Source organism: Haliaeetus leucocephalus, unplaced genomic scaffold, assembly GCF_000737465.1.
Source record: "Haliaeetus leucocephalus isolate CR32 unplaced genomic scaffold, Haliaeetus_leucocephalus-4.0 Scaffold802, whole genome shotgun sequence".
Classification (NCBI taxonomy): domain Eukaryota; kingdom Metazoa; phylum Chordata; class Aves; order Accipitriformes; family Accipitridae; genus Haliaeetus; species Haliaeetus leucocephalus.
In genome coordinates this window covers 1610496-1632134 of record NW_010973238.1, presented here as the reverse complement: position 1 = coordinate 1632134, position 21639 = coordinate 1610496, and positions in this window count along the sequence as shown.

The window sequence follows — 21639 nt, the reverse complement described above, 5'->3', positions numbered from 1 at the left end:
TTGAATAGCAAGAAACGTAAAAATGTTAAACTATATATATTTCAGCAAATGAGGCTTTTTTTCAGATCTAATCTTAGGCTCTTTTGATGTAATGCTGTGAAGTTTTTAATATTTTTTTTTTAGCTCCTATCCTATTATACTGTTTCTGAAAATGTCATGAATGGGTGGTTAATATTAAGACAGTATATTCTGCATGCTTTGACTTGCATCAGGCAATCCATACCCTAAAGGAACATTTGACCTAAGATAAAAATAGTGCAGCAATTAATTGGAGGCAATACACAACTCTCTTGGTCCCTTTTAGGATGTTAGTGGATGCAAAGATGCTTTAGCAAATCTTTGCAGTCAGCAAGAGGGTGACAAGTGACTGTCTGTCCTCCTGAAGACCCATCTATATAGAAATGGAATCATCTTTATTGTCTCCATTCAGTTACCCCAGGCCAGCATGTGTCTCAAGCTCTTGCTGGGATTTAGTACTGTGGCTTCAAGCTATTTATATTAGGATAGGAGGGAGTAAGCTATTTGTAGCTGGGCACAATTGGAGAGAGATACAGGGAGACAGAAATGGCATTTGGATTAGGATCCTTATGGTAGGCAGTGACTTTATAGCTTTTCAGCTCAGAATCTCTTGTTTGTAATGAACCTTCATTTCCCTGGTGTCATTTCTGCATCTTGTCTAGGATTTGTCATTCCATCATCAGTCCCTTTTCTTCTTGAATTTTTGTGTTCCATTTTTACTTTTCTCTAAGAGTCTTTTCCCCGTCCATTTCACTCCAGCTTCCTCATTAGTTTTTAGCTTTATGCCTATCCCTGTGTTCAGTCCCACATCATTCTGGTCTAGGGCTTAATTTTTTGACACACTTTGCATGCCTTGTGTTCTTATATGTGCATTATATTCCTACTCAGAGGACATAGGCTTTTTTGTTCTAGTGTGTTATTTTAGTTTTCAGAGAAGGGAGGCATTAGGTGATAAGAAGCCATTGTTGTTTAAATTTTCCAAGATCCAAATATTCTCTAGATGATGATGTATTTGTTGTGCCATCTATCAGCCATTTCTAAGTTGCGAGAAAGAAAGAGTGGTATGCTTTTCCATGAAGTTCTCATAATATGCTGAATGAGGGAGGGAACTTAATTTTATGTTCAGGCAGTGATTCGCAGTTGTAAATACTTTTGTATAAAGCTCTGACTTAACATTCCCGTATATGAAAATACCATACCTTTACAGATGTAACTGGGAGATGTAGCTGAATAAGAGAATTAGAAAGCTTTCTGTTCTGTGTATTTAATTTTTAGGATTGACTTAAAAATTCCACTTGGAAGATCTCACTTATTAAACTGAGTAAACTGAGTAGCTGTTCTGAAACAATTTCAAACCTATTTACAGAACTTAATTGAGATTATATCTATTTATAGATTTTCACAGGCTTAATGGAAAAAGTCCACAAATGTCTTATTCTTTCCTAAATTCTAAATAGTTTTTCCATGAGAGATGTGTTGTTTTCTTTCCCCTTGGTTTTCTCTTACTCTTTATTTTACTAGTCATTGGAATGTGCTAACATTCCTAGCATTGAAGAGATCTAAAAATTGAATCTAAAGCACTGGAAATGGTCTTCTGTCTTCCTTGTGCTTTATCTATTTACATGAAAAAGACTGGGTTATTGACACTGTATCATATTTATTGTAGGTTCCTGGATCTTGTTGCCATAGTTACATCTGGTAGTCAGAAAGAGTTTTGCTGGGTTCAAAGTTATGCTAATTGACAGTTTCTTAGGGAGAATAATCCTCGAATTTCAGGGAATAATCATTCTTTCTTTCTCTAAAACTCGAGGAAACTCTTTAGTTTTCAACCACAACGATATTCCCCGCCAACCCAATACTACACCAAGGTTGTGTGTTCTTAATTTTTCTCAGAGAATGTTTTTGTTCTTGAATGCTTTTTGCTATTTGATCAATCCTCTTCTTGCTTTTTTCACCTTCCCCCATTTCAGAAGACAATAACCCTTTTCTGATGCTAGTATAGATTTTTCTGGAGAAGTGACAGTAAGACAATGTCTATCTTGAGTTTCAAGGTCCTGATTTTTGTGAGTAATGCAACCTGTTGTCCAAAGAAAGATAAGCAGGGTTAAGCACATGGAAAAGCAAAATATTATTACTGATGCACCATTAATCTTTTACACATTCCTAAAGTAAATTGACTTACTCTTACAAAACAAACAAATAAACAAAAAAAACCAAATAAAAAACCTCATCAGAACTCTAACGTTTGGTCCTAAGCTTTCTCTCGTGTAATTATCAAAGAAAAAGAAGCCAGGGAGGTGTAATTGAGCAGAGACTGTACTGGAGATTCATTCTAAACAACCCTTGGTATGTGTAAAAGGTACCTAACAGGAAAGCTGGATCTACAAAATTATCACAAATGCACAAGATGGGATAAGCTACAGAAATTATAATTTAAGTTGTTTGAAGATACAATCAAGCCTCATCTACCTTGAGATTCCACCTTACATTAGTGTAAATTATTTGTAGTATGGGAGAGTTTTATGTAGTTTCAAGCAAGGACAAGCTATGCCTCCTGCAATTTTTGCTACCTTATGTGGGTAGCTAAAATCCTCTTATAGAAAAGGCTTTATTGGAGCAGACATTTAAATTTTATAATGCTAGTGTGTAATAGTACTCAGGCCTTGTACTTCCATCCTGTAGTAGACTAGGGAGAAGAGGAACAGCTGCTAGTTCAGCTTCCTTGTAATGTCCACTTAATGCTGTATATTCAAGGTGTTTTAAACTGAGTCTTCTGGATGATGTCCAGTGGTTACCCAATTAAAATGTAGAACCTCAGGCACTTCCAAGTCACCAAAGTTATCAGAAGAACTTTTAGAACTAGATAAACTTTAATTTGTCTCTCTCAATGAAGAAGCTACTCAGGGGGAATTACTGCAACTAATGCATTCAACACCTCTGATGAAAGTCTGATTTAAGAGCATTTAAATGCTTTCTTTGGGCTGGTGATAACTAAAGACTTTGCAAAGGTGGAGTTTTTACTGAGGAGCAAGCCGGAGTCTTTTGAACATGCCTTCTTAACCAGCCTGTTCAGACTGCTTAGCTTTGTGAAGGGTTGGTAGCTTGTGGCTAGAGCCTAGCATATGGTTTAGCAGTGACTGAGAACAATTGCAGACTCTGGCTAAAAATCTTGTGCTCAGAAGCTGCTGAGGCTGTTGGTATGGGGAGCTTCCAGAGACAGAGAGAGGTGATTGGGAAGGTTTGAGATGGTGTATTTAGGACATGGGGGTTGGGCTGGATAAGTCTGGCTTGGTATCTTTGTAAATATTAGGCTGGATCTCTGGAGCGGAGGCAGTGTCTGGCTGCATTATACCGATGTGCATTCACTTGCCATGATTAAACTGGTGTCCAGGCATTCTGAGTTTGTGAATTTTCCTGTCTTCAGTCTGCCCTTTAACTCCTGCAGCGTGTGTCCACCCTGTTAAACTTCTGTTCCTAGAGTGTGCTTGGCAGACTGCTCCTAGCAGCCTTGGAGTATGCCATGGAGGAACCTGCCCAAGGAATTTACAAATGTTTGGGATTTTCATTTAAAGCTTAGTGACTAGCTAGGAGTATAAAATGTAACTTGCTGAAATCAGAGACATGGTCTAGTGAGAGAAATGATTTAGTGCCAGGAGGTCTGCGTTCTGTGCCTAGCTCTTCTATTGATTTGCTGCAGCATTACACATTTCATTTATGCTGTGTGAGCCTTTAATGACACTTCTTTTTAAACAGGAGAAAAATTTGAAGAGGAGTAGCAGTGATGGCTAAATGGCTCCTTTAATAATATTTAAAAGATCTTAGGTGTTTAAGTTTGTAGAATACTGGCAATCCTTGTCTGTGACAAAGTGGTATATGAGAAATATATTTTTATTATAATTTTGTTGGAACTTGATAAAACAACAGTGGGTGTTCAGTCTGTTGAGATTGACCAGGTTCAAACTGTAGCTTACACTTTCTGAGTTTGAATTCAAAATATAGTCTCTGTATTCTGTCTTAAAGCTATAGTTCCTTTTTACTATTGTTTAGCAGCAATTGTATGCCTGTCTCCCCTTATCACTAGCTCTGAAAGGCTGCTTTTCAAAAGTGGATGAATATTCTTAAATTTATTACTTTGTGTTACCAATTTAAATTTGTGGTTTTTTTTCTTGGTAATAACATTATATATAAATGTATATCGTATTTTTGCCTTAGGTAGTTTAAACTGCATTTTATTAGCATTTGTTCAGAAGGCCACTCTTTTCTGCTCTTTCAGTGTACTGTGCTGTCCATTTGCTTCAAAGAACTTGTGAGTTAGACTCATGTATAACAGACAAATTTAGCTACAGGAAGGTGTTAAAATTATCTTGCAGTGTACCAATTTTCCTCTAATTTAACTTGGTTTATAATGCTACCTTTAGAGAGAAGAGGACAATTAACAGGATTCTCACATCCTAAAATGTAAGACATCTGAATAAGTACAATTTACATTTAGCCACTGAGGTATTTAGAAAAATACACCTCCTATAAGCAGTGCAAACTTAAAATTAACATCCAATTTCTTTATTATTTTGCTTGTTGTACTCACTACCAACTAAAAATTGTAATCAATTCTCTATTACATGCATTCTAAATTTTCCAGATTTAGTTTAGTCTTTGCCTTTTTTTCCCATGTGTACTCTAGTGCTTAGTTTTCTTTGCAAATTTACATAAAAATAAACTCTGAAGGCCTTGAGAGAGGACTATACTAAGACTGTCATGTTCCTGAATGACTGCTTCTTAGGTCTTTTACTATTGTCCTATTAAAATTGCAGAGAAATTTGCTTATAGTATTGTTTTAATTACATCATAGAAGCATGGTCTTCCTCTTCCTTACTGAACACTGTATTACGCAATGTCTTAAAAGTCTTTTTCCAGACTTTTTTTTTTTAATTAGTATTAAATTACTGATTTCCCGATAGTGTGAAGCTGTCTGCAGTTAAGCAGATCTTAGAATAAAATCATGTTTAAATCATAAGGCCACTGACTATGTTAAAGTTGTGGGGATAGGACTGAAACTTTCCTGAAGTTTAACAGTGTTTGAATTGTGTATTTTAAGTCAAGCACATCTTTTGTTCCCGAGTTGGGCAGCAGCCAAATTGTGCTATATCTATTTCTATGCCTGCAATTCACTGGAGGACTTTTCAGCTTTATTTTATGCCTCGGTTGAACATGCTATATTTTTTGGGGTGGGGATAAGGGAAGAGAAGAAAAGAACCAGACTCTGAATGCTTGGACATTATACAATAAGCTATAGAACATTGCCCTGAAGAATCTGTAGTGACTTCAGATAGGTGCTCTGTAGCTTCTTGATTTGACCCCTCCATATCTGGTAGCTGCTTTGAAAAGGTGGATGGTTATAAATATCACAGTGTCAACAACAGAGAGATGTAAGCTTCTGCTATTGAGACTGTAGCCATTAGTGTAACAATAAATGGACCGTAACTTTGTTTGAGAACAGATTTGACTCTTCCATATGGCAATGCTCAGCTTAATTTCTGGAATTTTGTAATTATGTATAAATAATAGAGTCTATCAACCTGTAATTAACATGTTGCTTTTTCCTCTACCTGCTTTATAGTTTTCTTTAAGAATGTATGTGTATGTTTATTATATTTCACTGGAAAGAAAAGCAAATCAAAACATTAATTTCTCCTATTGAATAAAAAATGCCCACCTAATGATGTTTTCAAGATAAAGTGTTTGTGCATAACTTACTGTCTAGATTTACAGTGTTCTGTTCATAGTCAGCTGCTTCAAAAATCGTTTTGTGGTGTCTGATGGTCATTTTCTAACCCTGTTATGAAGGTCATATTGTCTGCCAGTAGAGAGGACCAGCTGCAGTACTTAAGTTATGGCCTAAGTTTATATTACATTATTTTGATGCATGACGATATGATTATGCAGTAAGCTACAGTGTGATTCATGAGATCCAATTTTGTACTGCCTGTGATGTTATTGAAGCTAGTGCTATGATTATGACTTTGTGTTAAGGCATTATTTCCAAAAACAATTTTTTTTCTTCTTAAAATATTGCCAGTGTATATTCTTATCCCAGCTGATATTGTGGATCTGGTTGTGCCCTTAAATTGACATTAAAGTTTGGGGTCAGAGTACTAGATTCTGAAAAGAGTAGACATAAGATGCAAAATGATAGTGCTAGCTCGTGTTGAGTACAAGCCCCTTGTCGGACAAATTGTGCAAGGTTTTGATACATGGATATTTCATGCTGGTAAGTAAGACTCCCAGAAAGTAAGTGAACTAACACCATAAATAATCAAGGACACATCATCACAAAATATTCTATGGTCTATTTATTTTCATATATGTAATTTAATTGTAATTATTTATGATTCTTCTTTTATGCTGTGGTATTCCATAAAAGTAATGAGGTCTTCATAATACGAGACCTTTCTACAGCCTCACCATTAAATCTTTGCTGAGAGTTGTGGTAAGAATGACAGATTATTAGTAAGAATTATTATTCTTTAATTTGGTGAATTGTATGGCTCTATCATACATTTGTCTGTCTGTACTCTGTATACCTTTTGGACCAAAGACCAATTCCACTTCTGTTTTGTAGTTGTCTGCCACTACGTGTAATATGAATTAAAGTACGTGCCCACCTTAAAGAGGGGGGGGTGGGGGTGGGGAAGGGGACAAAACAGCTGGACCCTCCTGAAACAGATGTTGCCAGAGGAAAATGACCACATATTGTCCTGCTCTGGATGATATGCAAATCTCTTTCCTGTCTAGGAAATAGGTTTATACATCCCTGGAGGTACTCAGAAGACATGTAGATGTGGCACTTAAGGACATGGTTTAGTGGTGGACTTGGCAGTGTCAGGTTTACAGTTGGAGTCAATGATCTTAAAGGTCTTTTCCAACCTAAATGGTTCTGTGATTCTGTCTAGTTTGTGTGGCTCATTGCTGCAGAGTTCTCGTGAAGCATCAGGGTACAACTCTACTGGTTCATGATGTGTCTGTTATTACAGTTGCTCTTAATACTCATTTAGCACTTTTTTGGGGAAAAACATGCACAAGAATTACATGCAACTTTTTTCAGCTTAGACTTAATGTGGTGAAAAGTGAAAGCTTAAAGAATACATACTTGCTATAAACCTGAGAATTGTATTGCTACCCGCAATATGTATGATAGTATGTAATCACGTAATGTAGTGAAAGTGTCACCAAAAAAAACTTTACATCTTGCCTTGTTTAGTATGTGTGGCAGATAACACACGTGGAGAAGAATTAGAGGTGAAATGAATGAGGGCAGTTTGGCAGTTTTGACCTGTTCTAGAAGCTATGGCTATGCAACTTAAATATAAAGCCCAAACCATTTTCCTCAGCAAATCTGGTGTATAATAAATATATATGTGTGTATATATATATATTCTGGAACTTTCTTATCTGTAAATGTGATATTTTTACAAACGTGCTTACTTATAGTCTGCACAACCTGCAGTCAAATTCAGTGACATTAAATTAATTGGTGTTTAATGACCAAGTTCCATTTGGCAGACAGCAATGTGTTTTAGGTGAACAGCATAAAAGGATGGCTTTCTTTGTACTCTTCGTGATATCTTTGCTATGGTGAAAGTGTGTGTGTACATACATAGAAATATAGAATATGTAAAAATAAATGTAATTGGCTCACGGTGTTTCAGGAGATTCATAAGTAATTTTATGCTAAGATTTTTTTTTTATTTTCTCTAGAATGCATTAATCACATGTGTGAGCATGTATATATGAATGTCATAAATGAGATAATCTACACTGCAGATTTAAAAACTAATTTAAATTAGGCATAACAAAAAAACAGGGAGTGAGAAAAGAGAGAAGTGTATTTTTAAAAATTCATGATAATGTGAATATTGAAAAGCAGCATGCATTTTTAAGTAAATAGGGATATAAGATGAAAAATGTTCAGCCAGATTTTGCAAATGTCAGGTGTGCAGTTATGTGGAAAAAATATATGTAGTATGTATCTAATGTGATTGGGATTCAGGGATTTCTTATGTAAGAGAACTCAGGGATTAGTTATGTAACAAATGCTTGGGATGAGCTCACAACTGCAGTGAAGGTAAAATTTTTAAATAAGACACATAATTGTACACTTCTTGCAGGCTTTTGTGTGTGTGTGTTGATCTTTCCCAAACAAAATTGCTAACTAGCAATGAAGTTAAGTAGTATAAAACTTCTTATAAAAACTAACTTCACATATTTCAGTTCTATCACAATAACAACAACTTACTTTGGTTAGAAATATCCATATATGATTTTATGGCAAACAAACCTAATTTACACTTTAGACTGTAATTATATAACTACATATTAAGTAAGGAGCAGGTTATAAGGAAAGTTGTTCAGAAATCCACTGGAAATGGTTTGTTGTTAGTACAAGTCTGTTATTGGTTTATGATTTAATCCTTTGTCTGCTATCACTGGACCAGACCTAACCCAAGAATGCCTGTGTCAACCCACATATATGTAAACCGTCTAATTAACAATGTTGTATTTGTTGTCTCATGGAGCAAGTTAAGGTCTAGGGCTAGTGTTATTTTATGTATTATGTTGAAGATGTAAAGCTACAAAAAAGGTCTTGGGTTGCTGTCATCTTAATGGGGTTTACGATTCTCAGAAAAATTCCTGACCCAGTAAAGATCAGGGTTTGGCTTTTTTTTAAAACTCCCACCCTGGAGTGTCCAAATTCATTGTTAGTGATTTGATACAACTGCACATGTCAAACTGTTCCTCAGTTTTTGAAGCAGCTGTAATCTAATGCAGATATGAGTGTGTGAGCTGTTTTCTGTGAAACTTAGTTGAAATAAAATAAATTCAGTTTGGCTTTTTGATAACTCTTTAAGGCATAAAGTTCCGTAATGCTGGAATCCAAAAGCATCTTATCTTGGCTAGGTGACCTGAGTCTTAGTTTATCTGGGCAATTCTTAATTATGTCTAGCCAGGCATAATTGAGATTTTTCTACTGGTTCTCTGTCTCAAACAAATATGGGAATATTGGAACTACTTATCTGCTCCCTGAAAGTCAGTGGAAGTTGGTGTTAATGAGGGAAATACAGTGCAGAACTGTGATGGAGTCCACTGTGGTTTTCCTTAGGGTATTAATTACTTGCTAGACAGGACTTGCTCTTGCTCACGGCAAGGTGCTAGGAACAAAGCCTTAGGGTGTGTTTACACCAGCAATTAGGCCTTCTCTCCCCTCTCAACATGAACCAAGTCATGCAAATAATTTCACCTTGACAGCACTTCTCTACTGTCCATTCTGACTGTGCTGGGAAAGTCTATTGGAGCAAGATGTTGCAAGAGCCAGCCTCTAAGGGAGCATGTCCTCCCTGTGTGCTAGTTAGTAGCTGGGAGATGGTACTGTGTAGGTGCCTCTGTGACACTATGTTTCTGCTCTTACTTGCAGAAAGTCAAGCAGGTTATTCTCCAGGAGCAACAGGGCTGAGAAGGAACACTGATCTGGGCCATGGTGTAGCTAGGAGGCTACACTGGTGCTTGCCAGTCGAGAACAGGTGACTGGTCAATCTTTCCTCCTATCTTCTCTTCCAGTTTAAAGTTCAGTGATGATGTGTTGGGAGGTAGCAATTAAGAGAGAAATTACTCTGTCTCCAAACTGACATGTGCCTGTCTCTGTCCTAACCAGGCAACAGAAGTTGGCTGGTATGCTTGCTAGTCTAAGGCTACGGCCAGTTGTGCAATGCACGGGATACCTACATTTGCACCTAGTATTTGCGTAGTTGTGCTTCAGTCTACTGCTATGGCCCCAGCTCTAGGATTACTGGTTATGTTACCAGTTACCACATTAACATTTGGTAAGGACTGGTCAACTGTGCAAAGGAACTGCTTTATTAAATGAGCAAGGATGGTGGCTTGGTTGTGTGTCCTAGTCAAGGGAATAAAATCTCTGCTGGAAGTTAAGAGTAGCAGCATGAAGGTGTTTTGCCAGATAATTCAGCCAACCATATGCTGCAAGAAGTCTTCTGGGAATAGTTTTCATGTCTTGGTAAGATCTGAGAAACAAGTTCTGCTTTCAGATTTGTGCTTGTGTAAGCACGAGAAGTTGTATGAAAAATTTCAGGTGTCATTTTATAATTCTATGCCAGTTTATTTGGTACAGATATTGGAAGAGACTCTATCACAGGAGGGTACATATAGGGTATAGGTAAATATTTCACGTTTGACATTCTTGTACTTGTGTTTGAATACACTTTTTCAGTTAAAGTATGTGTCTGACTTCAGGCACATACTCTACTTGTACTAACACTAGATGGGATTTAGGTACACAATTATGTATCCCACTGAAAATGCACCAGATCACCTAATTTCTCAGTCTAAAACTACACATTGCTGTAACTTATGTATGTATTATTACATCATAAAATACTTTAATGTTGCATAGAACAAACTTTTTTTTCATTCAAAGTAAGAATATCGGCACTACTTCTATTCCTTTTAGCTAGAAAAAGGACAGGATGTGAAATATTAGTTTATTTTAAATTACGTTTTTATAGGATAGGTGATAGGAAAACAGAGTTCTGTTTTTACCAAAGTACTTGACTTTTCTAGTGCATAGTGGAAAATAGCTATAAGGTACCTATTTTTTTGTAATAAATGTTCAAAAGTTACCCCAACCTTCAACTTAATAAATAGAATAATCTTTCTGTTATGCATTTTATGTATACAGTTCTACTTTCTGGAAAGAGGAACTTCAGTTACTGAACAGTGAATTAATTTAAAATAAATTGAACATCTTTTTTATTTAATGTACAGAACACACTTGATACAATGTACTATTTTTGGAAAATGTAACTGAAAATATCAATTCCAGTTTCATTTCCAAATAAACTGAGGATTTTAAGGGTAAATAAAACTACTCTGCAAATTGTCTTTCATTGTTGTTGTGTACTATGGACATAATTCCTTAGAAGTTTGTGCACCAGGAAGAGAAAAGTATACAACAGTATTACTAGAATAAAAATGTTGAGTGTGTTTTCCATTTTGGCATGATGGCTGGCAGCCAACATTGAAGTGGAATCATTAAACAGTGCTGACAATGAACAATGTATATCAGTGTTGTACTGACATGGCTTCGTTTTGATTTGTATAGAGGGAGCAGGTGTAAGTGTGATAAGGAGCTCCGATCCTCTGTGTTAGAAACTGTCCACTTATCTGTGTCTTCTGATCCCAGAAAAGTAAATCGGCCACTCCTAACCTGAAAACACACAGAATGATCTGATAGCAAATTTCAATATGGTATTGCTGCAAGTTGCATGGATCTGTGGGTAGTCAGCCACAGGGTAATAATAGCAATGCTGCTTTTCTTCCCAGCAATGCTTTAGCTTGTTGAATAAACTTAATTTACATTTCAGATCTTCTGAATTGATGATCACTTCTGACCAAAAATAAAAATTGTAAATAAGATTAACCTCCTTTACTAGAAATTAAGTATTTAGCCTCTCTTTATTTAAAGAACATTATGTTTGAGTTTTTCTGATATCAGTGGGACACTGATTCTCTGGTCTCAAATTATTATTCTGAAAGTAAACATCTTTGCTCAGATGCAAATGTTTGAATAGCACTAACAAAGATCTTTTGACACCTCTCTCTCTCTTTGGTATTGTAATGATAAAACAGTATACCTAGCAGGTCATACACAGTCAAGTTACTCAGCTGCTTGAGCAGATGGGACAGTTATCTTTTTGAAGTAGAGAGCTGACCTTAAATACCTGGCTGCATTTGTCTTAGAGAAAATAGTTGTTAAGAAGCAGGTAGACAGTACAGGCAGATTGTCAGAAGCACCCAGGGTACCAGTGAGGCGTGTCATATCCATCTGGCAGTCAAAGTTAGGGTTTTTTTCTCCTTAACACTCACAACTAGGATCCTGGAGAGGGTTATACAAGCATAAAATCATTAGAATTCTTCAGTAATGTGTGTGGGTTGTAGATATGGTAAGTTTACTCTCTGTATTCATAAGCCAGTCTGAATTTGATTGTATCCTGGAAGAGTCCCTTAGGTGTCTTCCCGCAGCTCCATTTTTTGTGGTGCACTCATTAAACTGAAGGTGAATTATCTGAGACAGAACCCAGAAACTCTAGTTGTTTTTTTCAAAAGCATTTTCCACTCCCTAGCAGACATGCTGTAGAGCTAGTTGTTCTTTCTTCTGTGTAACTCTGCTTGAAGTTTCCCAATCTGAAGTACAGCTTTATAATGGTTAAAAAATTAAGTTCAATTTGCTTTATTACAGCTGTTGGTTTCCTGCTTTAAGTACTAAAAAGAGAATGAGCTTGGGATACTCATTCTTTTTCTTCAGTTTCAGATACAAATGCCTAAAGCCTTTAAGTACTTATCTTGAGTGTCCATCTTTTTTACTTGATTTACATGCCTCTTGCAAGTCCTACTAAGCATGCATTTATTGAAGAATTATAACTATGACTATATAACTTTGGAAATACAGATATAATGTGCAACTTGGTAAGACAATTTGTTTCCTAGCACACTGTGTATGCCTCTATTCTTTTCATCTTTCCATTTCAATGTTTCATTATATCAGGTGTCTAAAGTAATGCTCTGTACTTACAGTGAGCACACTGCTTACTCTTCCAAAGGATTTCATTGAATTCAAAAGAACTAGTCACAGTAGTAAGCACTGTGCTGAGATTTTCTTTGTACCCATAAACTATGAGATCTACAGCATTGGGTCAACATCTCTATCTTCTCTGTAGGGCATAGCATGTTGCTTTAGCACCATGTATTAAGTAATGGTACTACCTTCTGCCTGCAGAGAAGGTTTTATGCAAGATACCTATGTGTGTTACTTCATCTGCCTTGAAGGCAATACCATTGGAACATAAAAGTAAGGAATCGCATGAATATTAAAATACCAGCTCTTGATATGACAGGTATGATAGCTTATGTACATAGTATGGTACTTACAGAATCTGAAAGACATTTTTAGATGAAAATGAGTTTTGACTTTGTCTACTGCTGACAGATTAAGCCTATTTAAAATGGAGTATTTTTCAGTTTTGTGGCTTTTTTCCAGAATAGTATTAACTCTTAATTTGCCACAGGAGACTAAAATACAGAAGTTTGTTCTGATGCTAAGTTTCGGTGTGAGACTTTGACACATCCCTGCTAAAACCTGTTTACATGATGTTGAGGAAACAGGTCACATCTTGTCATGAATATCACAATGGTATACATTGCTAGAGGCGAGATGCTTTAATTTCACTGGTAGGATGACAGCACTCTGTTGGAAGCTATCCACTTACCCATCCATTTAAGCACAGCTGAGAGCTAGCAATTATGTTTAACTGTGTCAACGTGCAGAAAGATAGTAAGCTTTGATGAAATCACCTCACTAATTCAGAATTCAAAGTTACTTTCTCAAGGTTTGCTAGCTACTTTACTGTAAACTTTCAAGATTACAGATTATATTCCTGTGATTCAAAAGGGAATTCTCTCTTTTTTTTTTTTTTTTTTTCTTTTTGTCAAGATGTGTTAGATTCTTCTCATTTACCTGATGACAGCTATGATACATTAGGTCCTTTTTGTTCTTGACTGCTGAGTGTAAATCTTGCCTGATTGTTTCAGGCAAGTTATGTAGCTATACTCAGGTAAGTGACAGCAGAAGATAGCTAATAATCCTTGCTCCTAGCTTAGTGCTGTATTTATTGACATTTCAAAGCTGTTGACATAAACTGATTTGTAAATTCAGCTGTTAAGATTTATTTGGTCAGTCATTACAGAGGAGAATTACTTTTACGTAGTAATAGTGCATATTCAGTAAATTAATTGAAAATACAAGCTCATACTTCTCTTAAGAAACCTGTAGAGTTACAAAAATCATGCATGAATTCCTTCGTCTAAGCAACTCAAATGAGAAAGCACTATATGCTAGGTATAAACACCTTTTTTGTGTGTTTTCGTATTGTTAAGGAGAGGACTTGATTAAGCCAGATCACACATAGGCTTTTAAAATCTGCGATAGAAGATTTCACATTAGATCTAGACCAAAACCGGCCCTGTTGAGTTTTACTGGACCCTGGAATCATGTTCTTGAATAACTAGTTTCTTAAACTTTCAAATTTTGAAGGGTACTGGTCTGAGAGCGGTGGTTTCTGGACAGAATCTTGCAAATTGCTCCTTGTCTGTGAAACCAAGGTAAATGATCTGTGAAACCATTTTAAAATACTTTCAAGAGCATTTTAAATGAAAAGTTTTACGAAGATAGTATTTCATAAGAGATTGGAGAATTTGCAGTTGGTCTTTTGATCTAAACTTTAAGATTACACTATTCATTTTGGTGGAAGAAAAATTTTAGTCTGATTAAAATGAAAAAAATGTTTAACAACATCAACTGATTTATTACAAAGACGCATCTGCTCGGCTAAGAGGGAGGGCCGTATTGAACAGGAAGAGAAGACTATGCCAGGTCCTTGCATACTGTGAGGATAAAAACCACGTAGGAGTTGCTGAAGGTACAACCAATACCTGATGTTAATTTGCTGAGAATTTAATTCTACACAATGTGTCCCTAGAAGAAATATTGTTTAGACATTTGAGTAACTGCTCTGGAGTTACTCAATTTGCCTATTAGCTTGTGGAGGGAAAGTGTGCCTTTTTCCTCTCAGCAGTATGTTTTGAACAAAACAGTTTACACAGTTGGACTCTCAGCAGGGAGAAAGTCAGAGGACTGGCATGTTATTGTAATAATGGCAAGGTCAGCAGCGAGAGCTGCGGTGTAGCACAATTGAAAGATTAATATCATACGAATCTATTTTTAACATGAAGCATAAGATAATCTGTCTTTGGCTGTAGAATGTTAGTAAAGATTGTAATATTATAGGCTCTGGTTATCTGTCAAGTTTCTAACAAGAGGGATCATATTTAACTGATAAACAGATTGAGTTTTACAGAAAATAGTCTCCTCGTTTAATTGTGAAGATTTCAATCAGACTAAGTACTCTGTATGAAAAATACATTAAAAAAATTAACTGTCCTTGTACTTGGTTGTTTGTGATCTATTTTTAGAAGGAGTGGTCTGAAATTTTTCCTAACTTGTAAAAGTATATCATGTTTAAATGTACCTAGGTATGGACAGCCTGTTGGTTTTGATGGCTGTCATTAGTATCTTTGTGAACTTATATGCTGGATCTGAAAAGAAGCTACATTTTTACTCATGTAATTGAGATTTTTGTCATAAAACCATTAACTGTAAAGGAAACAGTAAACTCAAAATTACCAGATCCATGGAAACAGTACATTTACTTAGAAAATCTAAACTTTCTTTCAACAGTACTCTTCCAAAGACCTGTTGATTTAATTTTACAGGTTCATAGTTCTTTTTTAACCTCCTATTGATTTGTACTTAGGTGGGGCCAGACTCTCTGGAAGGTTAATCAGTCTTTCAGGAATTCCAGCTTGGTCTTGTTTTTTCTCCCAGCTGAAAGTGTGTCACAACCTCAGACTGCATTTAGACTGAATTAGGCAAACCAGAACTGATTAATGTAGCTATACTCTAAATTGGCAGCTCTTCTAGAATACTGTTTTTGACATATATCCCAACAGAGAAGGGCTAAACAGTGAGATGCAGAGCTTACCGAAAGTGGTTTTGAGGTAGAAATTCATGGCCATTCTTCAGTATTGAAGATTCTCGTGCTTTCGTAAAGACAACTGTTAAGACACTTTAATTAAGTCAATATCAATGTTTCTCTTAACAGATTTTTAGTGCTCCAGGTGTATGTCAAGTTTTCTTTGATGATGAAGCTGGCTCAGGAAGCTAGTTCCTGGCCTCTGTTCCTGTGCCACTGTGACTGTGGCTGTATCACAGGGGCTGCACTAGATTGTTAGACCTATCTATGGTTAGAAAAAAATGAAAAAGACAAAAACTCTTAGTTGACACAGAAAAGGTTTGTGGGGAAGCTCTACTTTGAGAGACATCTGTAAAGGTTAATCAGCCAAGCAGAAAGGAATGACTATCATACACATCTTTATCCTGCGATTGGCTACTGCAGCAGTGATATTCCAGCCACACACCTTCTTGTGAGTATTAAAATAACAAGTGCATGTTGTTTGCACTTTGGTGATGGCAGTTTAAACTATAGCATGATTTAGTAACTACAGTTGGGCTTGTTAAGCATTACACAAGAGATTAATTTGTTTCCTCCCTCCTCATGACTGTGCAGCAATTGGGTCTGTATCTTACACATCTCTGATGCAGTGCAACTGCCTGCTGACCATTCCTTATGTGCTGATGCAGATAACGAGCTAGACCTGTGTCCTGTTGACATACTGTGTCTGATTCATGGAGCGATAAAGAACAGGAGGAGAGACAATGTGAATGTGCTGTAACTGGAGTCACACTAACCTGTGAAGTTCTACTTACCCAGACCTGATCCAGTGCAGTTTCCCTGATGTTTTGGAACTTGACCCCACACAGGCCATAGAAGTGTTTTGACACCTAGAGTAGGATGTCAATTTGTTGTGTTCCTATTCCTGTTTTTCCCAGCCCCCCAAATACCATAAACTAATGAGCTTAATTGAAAGAGAGGTTCTGCTTAGTGTAAGTTTCTGTAGAGCCTTCCTCATGGTCCATGCCTGTCCCCATGAGATAACTAATTTAAAAAAATCAGTTTACAGTTTTGCTAACGTAATTGTCTTTATTTGTTATGTCTCATTGTTTTTAGCTATTGTTAGAGATCAGATAGCATTTGATGCCTTCATTGGAACTTGCACTGGAGAGAAAATAAGTGGTAGGGGTCAGTACAATGTTTGATTTTGTCTTTTGCTTAAACTTGTACTGAATAATACAGAGGATGAGCAGCTTCTGAGTTATTAAACCTGGCTTTGTTATTTTTTTTCAGACTTGTTTTGGTTTACTTGTTTATAATTAACGATTTTCTCCAGCTGATAAATTCAATGCACTTCTAGAAAAAGAGTATGGTTAGAGTTTTCACCTGCTGCTTCTTCCCCTTCCTTTTTTATAAAAACTTCTCCAGTGCTGGGAGACAAGCTTAGCAGTTTATGAAATACTGGGAGCTAATAGACTGTGTGATAGTCTCTTTTCATTTTAATAGTTGATTCTATTCTCTTTCAAACAGTTGATTCTATTTCCTTTTTAATTGTTATGTGTACCAAATATACTGGGGGGGGGAAGAATCTATTTGAGGGGCATCGAGAATATATGTGGTTTTTTCTCATCTCTGTATTAGGCGTATTAAAGTTGATCATGAGTGTGAGTTCTTGCCATTCTTTGTTTTTTGACATTAAAAAAAAACAAATCCCAAAGACTTCCTTGCCCAGATTCCCGCTTGAGGAACTGTATCTGAGAAAAATTTTAAATAATATTTGGAGTGACTGACACAAAATTAGATCAATTGCAATACTGCTGACATTGATTGAGAGGTGTTAAGTGAGGGATGGAAAAAACATATTTGATCAAGCTTAATACTTTTTTACCAATGCTCCTGAGACTCGTATAAATAATTTGTTTCCTATAAAGTAGCTTACAGAAAACTGAAAAGCCAAATCATGACTTGCTGAAGTCCATAGGAGTTCTGGACACAAAGGTCTTTGAAGACCTTTAAAACTATAGCTGTGCGTCCTTAATTCAGCTGAAACATCACTACAGTTTAAGATGCTGAAACTGGCATTTAGTATTATGGATGCATAACTTTGTCTTAAAAATCCCCTTTTCTCATCAACCTGGGAAAACTGAAGTGGGAAGTAAACTTGTAAATGCTTTGAAATGATTTGTGTTTTTAACTGGAAACCCACCCACAGTTTTCCCAAAGCGCAGGTTCGCTGAATCCTAATGGCTCTTTTAAAGAGAAGGGAGCTTCAAAAATTGCCAAAGATACGGTTTGGAATCTGAGTGGGAAATTAAGTTACTTCCTGCGTTCGCTCCGTGCTGATGAAATTAAATCTGTTGTATTTGACGTGTAGTCAAGAACTTTTAAATACAGTGCTAAAGTTTGAAGTTATCCAAAAGCAGATTTGGTTGCAGGGTTTTTCTGCAAAAGCCAAGGACTCACATGAGACTACTTACGTAAGTCTTGGATAATGTGTACCACCTCCAATCCTGAGAAGAAAAAAAAAATGTTTTTAATCATATACCACCTTTTTATCTTTTGATCTCAATGTTACTGTTGCATATAGCAGAAAGTGACTATTAACCTTGATAATAAAATTGACTCTTATTTCTTTGTGCATTATGAAAATAGGACAGTTTTTGCTGACTGTTGCATGAAAATACTCAAATACTGCGGTTATCAGCATTATTCACTTTCAACAAATACCTAATTAAAATCATGGCAAGTCTTTCTTAAAGAGGATTTTGCATCTGTGTTTGTGGACTTCCTGATATTTGGAAATCCTAAATCTGTCCACAGCTCTCACATATGTGCTTCATCATCTTTCCCCAAACCCAATGCTTTGTCAGAGCACCCTGGATTTTCCACATGTGCATTGATATGAGCAGTCTATGCGCAGCAAACAAGCAAACGCTGGTGCTGATGGAAATGTTAGATCTACTATATGTGTGGTTCAAAGTGCATGGCCCCCTACTTCTGTTGGGCAAATTATGTATGGGCCAAGCAATTCCCTGTGAATTTCAGTATATTTGTCTGTTAAAGACGTAACAGAGCCAAGCAAGAAACAGGCCTCTTTTGAGAGTACTGGATTTCTATCAAAAAAGAGACCATGTTCATGGCTGATGCTAGCAGACAAATTATAGCAATAATAGACCCTCAGAAGATAACGGTCCATTACAAACAGTGGGTTTTCTGAACCCTTGCTGTCAGAGAGTTATTCAACATTAAATCAAACCTGTTTGTTTCCACTGGAGTTCTGCAAGGGTTGGGACTACTTGTCTGCTAAGACCAGGTGCTCAGAAGGCTTCTGATAGTTCCACATCTGTAATACCAACAATGGGAACTTTATTGGTACCTTCAGTCCAGATAAATTAATTTTGTAATTAAAAATCAACAGTGACTTTAAAAGGGCCTTTGCCTAATTTATGGTTAGCATTAACCACCAATTTTACTGTGGCAGTACTGCCAATCTGCACTATTAAGCGTTTCTTTTAACAGCCAGCTGACCTAACTGGAATAGTTGGGTTAAACAAATTTGGGCATAGAGAGCAGTAGTCACAAGTAATTGGACATAGTTTCCTTCTTACTGATAAACAGATTTGCGTCCCTCTCCTAGTGGTTATGTCTAACACTATAAAATGAGCTGTCCAAATGAACAATAAACTTTCATGTGATTCTTTAAATTGGATGAACCAAATAAAAGCATTTAATCAAATCTGAGATGGGCAGGAACTCTTGGACGTAAATTGCAAAGTACGTATGTGGATTATATTGCAGCAGCGACTGAAGTGTCCCTTCTTTTCTAGCTATCGGGGATTATCCTTCAATATTCTCAGGCCTTATACTGAAGCATAGTGATGTATGCTGCTTTACTAAAAGGAAAACTACACATTGGAATCCAAACTGCTGGGTAATTAAGCCCAGACTCCTACCAGTGGAGTGGAATGGCCTGTTATAATGCTATTTATTTCCAGTATTTGTTTGACTGTTCTCTGCCCTTTTGTTTCCGAAGGGATGAAACAGTCTTCACTACATTATTTTGTATTTCCATGTTACAGGATTGTACCCGGAGTGCCAAGGATTGAGTGAGTCTAAGTTCATATGTAAGATAAATTAAGAACTTAAAAAAAATTTTTTTTTAGATGAAATACTGCTAATCTTGAAATTCAGAGCAATAAGTTGAATTTGTGGAGTGAGCTATGTTGCTTCCATTAAAAGCATGGAAATTTCAGATTTAGATTTCTGGGTGTCATGCTGTAAACATGCTCCATGATATGCTTGTTCTGGACTTCCCTAATGCCCATGTAAATTATTGTTTGTCATGTGTAAATCTGTTACATTACAGCAATTGAACAATAGTTTTGGTACTACTTTAAAGCTGAAGAAAAAGATATTCAGAAAAAAATAATTACTACCCCTTCATTTCCAGTTAGAGAATTTTTATTTTGAGCATGAATTGATGTATGCTCAGCTTTTACCTACAGTTAGATTTAAAGATACAAACAAATGTTCTTTTTCAGATAAACTTCTACTTTGTGTCAGAGAAAATGACAGACATGTCACTCTGAAAACAAGAAATTATTCCCTGTGTTTACCAGAATGGGTACAGCATTCTGTGTAACCTGTGCTCACTTTTATTAATTCTTTTTCTTCTTAAGTTATACTCATAGTATATATAAACTTCTATAAACGTAGATGTACATAAGCATTATCATACTTATAATTCAGGAGAAAGCTATGTCTGCAGAATCAGTATTCTACTCATCTGTGAACAGAAGCAGAATAAGCAGAATATGGGAAGAGCCCATCACAAGAAGCCACTGTTTACACTTTAAGAACTTTGTTTAAAAAATAGAATGCTTCTGTTTATTTTAGTTCTCCTAAAATCTGTTCTTTTGCTGTTGAGTTTTTTTGTTAAGCTCAAATTCCGTGTTAGCAGTGACATTTTTGTTGCTAGTTGACTTGTTTATAACTCCTTTTTCTTCTGTGAATAAGGCAACAAATTAAACACTGGCTTGCAGTATTAATACTTTATTGTTAATTGACTTGACTTGGTCCTTTGCAGTGCAAAATTAATGTCTGCGGTCTTAATTGTAGCAGAGGGTGGTTTTAAAAAAAAAAAAAATTCCAAACAAACAAACTGGAGCAGCATTGTTCCCAGAAAGCTACTGGAGAAGGTCTTTCAAGAGTGGGGTTCTGTGAAGCATACTGCAAACCAAGGTGTGCAGGAGAGGGGCTCCTTAGGAAGAGGCAGGATTGCTTTTGTTCTGGTTCATAAAGAACAGCTGCGCTCCAGAGGTGGTTCCTGATGATGTACCGGTAGCTTTTCTTCTCCCTATGTATTGCACTTAAATAATTCTGAAGTAGTCACTCTTCACATTGTAAAAAGAGCGGTTGATATAAGCCAGACTATTTGCAGCAAGGAGGCCCAGCGGTGCAGCTTAGGCCAGTTGTCGTCCATCTAATGATTTAGGATGCAGCCGCTGTTGGTAGCCTTCTTACGGAGCTTCAGCTGCTGCTCTGAAACACCCCTTCCATGGAGGGCAGAGACAAGCTACTTTCTTTTTCTGCTGCAGAAGGGCAATGTCTGAGCAAGTCAGCTTCTCCTGGACTCCAGAATATGGATCAGGTCAATGGCCTGGAAGGTTTCTGGGACCTGCTGGGTTTGATTTTTCTTGGTGTAATGCTTTATGAGGAATATATGACCACACAGTATAACAAAGGTACAACCCAGAAAATATTTTTAGCAGTACTGACATGGAATACGAACTTAAAGAAAGATGCAGTTTCTGTAACATGATCATAGATAATGGTTACAAACCAAATTAAGTCTAAATATTTGAGGAAATTAGCCTGCAAGACTGGATGTGAAGGAGTGAACACATACTAAATTGTTCTGATGAACAGAAATTACCTTCTGAAGTAATGTGAACTTGGGATGACTTTTTACTCTTTGTGTGATGAG